The following is a 6,629-nucleotide window of genomic DNA, read 5'->3' as shown; positions in this document are numbered from 1 at the left end:
GATTGTGGGTGTGCTCTCATAGTCAGATTTCAGGCAAGGCCAGAAAGGCCATGGCCTAGGGCACCAGGAAGCAAGGGGCAGGCTGGCACACATGCTGTTACGCTGCCAAACATGTGAACTGCAGCAGCCGGGCAAGTGTCTGGGACTCAGGGAATGAAGGGGCAGCAAACGTGAGCAGCTTCTTGTCTGTGATCTGAGCTGCCACTCATCATCACAGTTGGTCGCTCTTCAAATCCAAGTCCGCCCTCCACCCTGCTCCATTCTGTTGGAGCAGAAAGCATTGATTTGGCCCATAAATGGGATAAAAAGGATAACCTGTTCAAACATTACAGATGCAATCGATGCACAAAACAGATTGATAAAACGATTAACAAATTGGTCGTTTTTATTGAACGATCAATCTTTCAATTGATTTGGATTGAATCGACTACAAACTGCATGGTAATAAGCATCTTTAAATACATTGTGTGCGTGTGTTTGTGCGTGTGGTTTGTCAGCGGGAGGTTGGTGATAGTGGCCTTGGGTGGGGAAAAAAAAAAAAAAAAAAGTACAAATCTGGCCAGTGGCGGGCCCCGTGCAAAGAAAATTAAGCGGGCCCCATGTGAGTGGGCGTGGTCATAACAGATCATGGTTTGATCCAAACAATGCAGATAAAAGTTCATGAACCTAGGTCACATTCTCTAGGCACTGTATTAATGTAGGACACATTTTAAACTTGTATATGACTGGAGCACAAGCTAGTATCACTTTGTATTGAGTTTCAGAGAGAAATAAGGCCCTAACTGGTGCAATTGCATGGGCCCTAGAGTACATGGGACCCCTGTGCGGCTGCACGGGCCTTGCCAGTGTGCTTTCCACCCAAGCGATGGTGAGAGAGTATAGTAATACTGTGTAAGCTGATGGATGCCATGGAACATTTTTGCATGAAGAATCACCGCAGGTAGAAAACTGTGAAAACATTTTGGAATATTACGTCTCGACAATACACAAACACTAAATCCTCCACTGCACAGGCCCTGAGCCTCGGGCTGAAAATGTTACAAATCAACTCTCCATAACATACACAGCACACTGCCTGTTCATACACTTCACTGAGTGACAGTCCAGCCAAGGAGAAATTGGGCCGATTCATTAAACCGTGATAACTCATATCACGGCCGTTTGCGCAAATTATCACGGGCAATTGTACATTTTAGCGCAAAAAAGAAAATCGTGATTGTGCGCGATAATTTGCAGTCACGCGTAATAAAATGCAACGAAAATGGCCTTGATATGAGTTATCACTGTGCGTGCGTTTGCGCTTTGGATTTTTTCCGCACTTGTGTTTTTCTTGTGTGCGTTTTAACGAGTTTGTGGTTCGCATATAGAAAACTCCTATGCGTTTAGGCCCCATTCACACTTAGAAGTGCAAAACGTGGGCGATTTTTGACGGCGTTTTGCGGGAGTGATTTTTCCGCAATTATCACGCGGAAAAAGAAAATCACTGGACAGTGCAGCGATTTCTCCGTGATCGCGTTTAGCGCTTCGATAGCACTGAAACGGAATCGCCGGGAAATTGCCTGAAAATGGTGAAGGCTACGCATTTGCGTTTTGAGTTTTTGGGCCATTTGCGGTAATTACCGCAAATCGCCCAAGTAAGAACGGGCCCCATAGGGTTTGGTTACACTAGCGCTTTCAAAAGCACTAGTGTGAACGTTTTGCCGAAATCGCCGGCAAACCGCTCGAATGTGAATGCATTTTATGCAAATTACTAGGAAGTCAACAGGAAGCGGAAATACATCATAAAACATGTTTTTATTTAAAGAAAATGCTTATAAAAAAAACCGCATGCAAAATGCACCAAAACGCAATACCTCTGCATTGCCATTGACTTTCCTTATATGCATTTTTTAAAAATATGCAACAAAAAACCAGCGTTTTTCAAAACGCATATGCATTTGTTTTTTTTATGCAGCAGAGCTGCTAGACACATTGACTAACATTATACGTATTATTCCGCAACGCTAGCGCTTCTGCCAAGTGTGTTCCCAGCCTCCAAGAGAGAGTGCTACAAGACACCAATGTAGAATGTGGTTGTATATATTGCATTACTATGTGTGCATGTGGAACAGCATATTGTACTGACACAGTAGCAGATGGGAAAGCCCAAATATTTACAGAAGACTTAGTCTGGTCTACTCCACAATCATGTGACGTATACAGTACACTGCTTCAAAACACACTCTTATGTACCGTAATACAGTAAATACAGTAGATTATGAGAGTTCTGCTTCCTCTACATTTTACAATTATGCAAAGTTTAGCTAAATCGCAACTGCCTGTGAACACGGCTATCCACACACTATTACAGCCCAACAAAGCATATAATTAAACAAAAGTAAATGCTAACAGAATGCCACTTGTTTGACTATAACCAGTGGATACAAGTAACACAATGGACAGAATACATTCCTATGGACCAAATGTATTCAATATCTTTTTGACTATTCTCCCTCTAATCCTGGATGGTGGGTGGGTCAATTTAGTACAACTACGTGGCCCTCAAAGTAGGAAGAACAATAGTCTACATTTCCTACAAGTGCCAGACTACATTTCACAGCATCCCTGGCAAACGAGTAATAAGGGTGGTGACACAGGCCATGAGCATAGAAAGAACATGCTCTTGTCCTGTGTTATGACTGCCTGATATTTCTTACTGGGTGTTGCAGTGGGGAGCAGGAACACCTCCAAGTAATGTCACAGAATGCAATAATCGTTAATTTCAAGTCATTAAATCAGCTTTAATCCTAACCTGGTCATACCCTTTATTTCATGGTGAATGTGAACTGTTGACCGAAAAGTTTTGAAAGGAGTATCAAGAGATAATCTTACAATATATAGTACTGCTTTATACACTAGTGAGATCACTGTGACTGCACTCCAGACGGGATGTGCCTAGACCGGTAATGCTGGGAATACACAACAAAAACAAAAATAGATTGGACGGAAAAAAAGATCGAATAAAATGCATCGTGTATTCCCAGCATGAGAGAGACATGCCCCCCCCCCCCCCCAATCTCCCTTTCTTGTGAGTCTCACTCCGTACATTTGCTTGCTAGTTAGTGTATAATATAACTTTATTCAGATGGCTTGCTCCCAATGTTCCCCAAGGCTTATACGTGCTATGAAGGGCCGTTGGGGGTGCACCTGAAACAAGAGGTAAAGGAGGTGTTAAAACAAGAATACGTGGATATTTTTCGCGTTATTGCCGTTGGAATGTTTCAATATTGGTAGGTGGGTCAAGGGTAAGGAGCACAGAAAGGAAGAGGGCGAGGACCGTAGGCGGTTTCATCTCATCCCGCGCACATTCGGGAATTGGATGGAGGCTTTCACAATTATGGACAGTTTGATAGGGGAAAACACACCGGAAAAATGCCCTGCATTTTTTTTTTTGTTATATGGTTGCCATTTGGGAAGCTTACAAGACTTACGGGGAATGGCATAGTTACAGTATAACAAGCAATTTTGTCAAAGGATGCTAGTGCAGCCAGAACTGGACTGTCACTACCTAACCTGGGGGTCCCTGTCACTCACTACCTAACCTGGGGGTCCCTGTCACTCACTACCTAACCTGGGGGTCCCTGTCACTCACTACCTAACCTGGGGGTCCCTGTCACTCACTACCTAACCTGGGGGTCCCTGTCACTCACTACCTAACCTGGGGGTCCCTGTCACTCACTACCTAACCTGGGGGTCCCTGTCACTACATACACTTGGGGTCCCTGTCACTACCTGAACTGGGGGGCTCCTGTCACTGCCTGAACTGGGGGGCTCCTGTCACTACCTGAACTGGGGGGGCTCCTGTCACTACCTGAACTGGGGGGCACCTGTCACTACCTGAACTGGGGGGCACCTGTCACTACCTTAACTAGGGGGCACCTGTCACTACCTAAACTATCCAGGCCAGCCAGCCCAGCATCACCACCAGCCAACCAGTCCAGAATCACAGTCAAAAAGGCCACAGCATCACCACCAGTCAGGACAGCATTTACTTCAACCAGCCAAGCACAGCCCAGCATCACCGCCAGCCAACCCAGCCACAGCATCACCGCCAGCCAACCCAGCCACAGCATCACCGCCCGCCAACCCAGCCACAGCATCACCGCCCGCCAACCCAGCCACAGCATCACCGCCCGCCAACCCAGCCACAGCATCACCGCCCGCCAACCCAGCCACAGCATCACCGCCAACCCAGCCACAGCATCACCGCCAACCCAGCCACAGCATCACCGCCAACCCAGCCACAGCATCACCGCCAACCCAGCCACAGCATCGGCCACAGCATCACTGCCAGCCAACCCGGCCACAGCATCACCGCCAGCCAGGCCACAGCATCACTGCCAGGCCTTTCAGCCCACACATCATCCCCAACACACATCATCCCCAATCCAGCCAAAAACAGTATTGCCAGGCACAGCAGCCAGTACAGGAGAATTCAGAAGCCAGGTGAGAGGTGTCTACCATATTAAGGGGGCATTCTGCCTATTTATGTGAAATGCTGTCTATTTATGTGCCTCATGACTGCTGAATTTGTCATGTTGGGGGCCTCATGATTGCTAACTGCAAGGCTATAGGAAAAGCTGAATCATCATCATATGAGACAATAGCATTAAACCTACTTTTTTAGCTTTTTAAAACAGAAAATAAAACTAGGAGGTTGTAAAAAAAATGAATTTATTTTTCAGGAGTAGGATGGATGAAATTGTTTATCTTCACAGTTTATTTTCAACTTGGATTTTCCATAATGTTCATGTATGAGTTAAAACGTTTGTACAGTATTTAGTTTAAATTGCTGTTGCCACAAGAGGGCCCAGTGATTTCTAGTTACGCCCCTGACTACTACTTAAACTGGGGACACCTATAGACCTTGCTACTTATACTGTACTTAGAGGGGTGTGGGAATGTTGGGGTGGAGGGTCCTGGAGGAATGTTTGGGTGGGAGATCCGAGGTCCATGGGATTGGAAGGTTGTGTGTGTGTGTGTGGGGGGGGGGGGGCATACATTTTTTCTGCTATGGGGCCCAGTCATTTCTAGCTACGCCCCTGCGAGTGTTCTTTCTGTAATGGACGGCACATGGGGATGTGATGTTTCAGGAAAACCAAGAGATCGGGTAGCCAACAGAGGCCAGTTGACACGTCTGGAAAAAGTGAGGACCCCGGTGAAGGTCGGGGTGATGGCTCCTTGGCTAGGGCATTACACTGATAAGGATGCAGCTGGGGCATTGTTGAGTGGGTTTACCGAAGGCTTTAGAATTCCCTCATGGGCTTCGGAATCCACTATACACACACGAAGAACTTGAAATCGGCTAGGGAGCATGAGTCTGTGGTCCGGAAGAGAAAAAGAAAAAAAATTAGCGTCTGTGGCCCCTTTTTCTGAGCCACTGATTGCGGGATTGATCGTGCCCCCTCGTGATGGTACCAAAAAAGGAGTATACGACTGCGGAGCTGCTAGTTTGACATGGGATTTTATCTAGATAGATGTTTGACAATGGGGTGCTGGATTTCCTGCTCATTCTTTTGACTTGTTCAGTTCATTCCTAGAATGGGTGGTGCAACAGAGAACTGGCATCATGGCAATTACACATTATTTGGATGACTTCTTTTGGGTCGGGCCCAAGGGAACTCGAATTTGTGAGCTGGCACTGAGGGGGGATGATCAAGATTTTGCAGGAATTCGGGGTTCCGGTAGCGGCAGATAAAACGGAAGGACTGGGAGCAGTGATGAAGTTTCTGAGTATAGAAATTGGTTCGGTTGAGGGTGTCTGCAGCTTGCCAGTAACTAAGTGGGAGGGATTACTGGCAGAAGTCGTGACAGTGTTGGGGGCAAAAAAGGTGACCTTACGGCATCTACAGTTGCGGAACTTAAACTTTGCGTGCAGGGTGTTACCAATGGGAAGGATTTGTTCAAGGCGGCCATCACTGGCTACTTGTGGGGTAGTAGAACCCCACCACTTCATCAGGCTGAACAAGGAGCACAAAGTGGACTTGGAAGTCTGGAGGGAATTCCTGCTACATTACAACGGGTTAGCTTACTGGCTGGAACCTTTCAGGGATTTGGACAGCTTGGAGCTGTTCACCGATGCATCTGGGTCTGTCGGGTTTGGGGTATTATTCTCAAGAAAGTGGTGTACCCAACGCTGGCCCACAGATTAGTTGGCATCGGATCTGATCAAGAATTTAGCTTTTCTTTAAATTTTCCCGCTATGGGTGGCAGTAGAATTGTGGGGTAAAGAGCTGAGTAATAAGGCGGTGTGTTTTCTATCAGACAACACAGCGGCTGAGATGGCGGCCAACTCCCTTTTGTCTTCATCTGGTCCAGTGATCAAGGTGCTGTGAGGATTCGTATTAGCTTGCTCAAGGGGTAACATGCATTTTAAGGCTGTACATATACCTGGGAAGCATAGCGAGATTGCTGATGCGTTCTCATTTCCAGTGGGACTGCTTCAGGACCCTGGCTCCGGAAGCTTGTCCATTGGGGGAGCAGTGCCCGGATTTCGTGTGGGCCATAATTTAGGGGGATTGTGGACATGGATTAGAAGATCAGTGGCCCCTTTCAACCTGGAAGGCATACAGCAAGGTATGGTCTGACTG

This window comes from Hyperolius riggenbachi, chromosome 3 (assembly GCF_040937935.1).
Source record: "Hyperolius riggenbachi isolate aHypRig1 chromosome 3, aHypRig1.pri, whole genome shotgun sequence".
Classification (NCBI taxonomy): Eukaryota; Metazoa; Chordata; class Amphibia; order Anura; family Hyperoliidae; genus Hyperolius; species Hyperolius riggenbachi.
The sequence above is the reverse complement of the archived record's forward strand: the minus strand, read 5'-3'. Positions refer to the sequence as shown.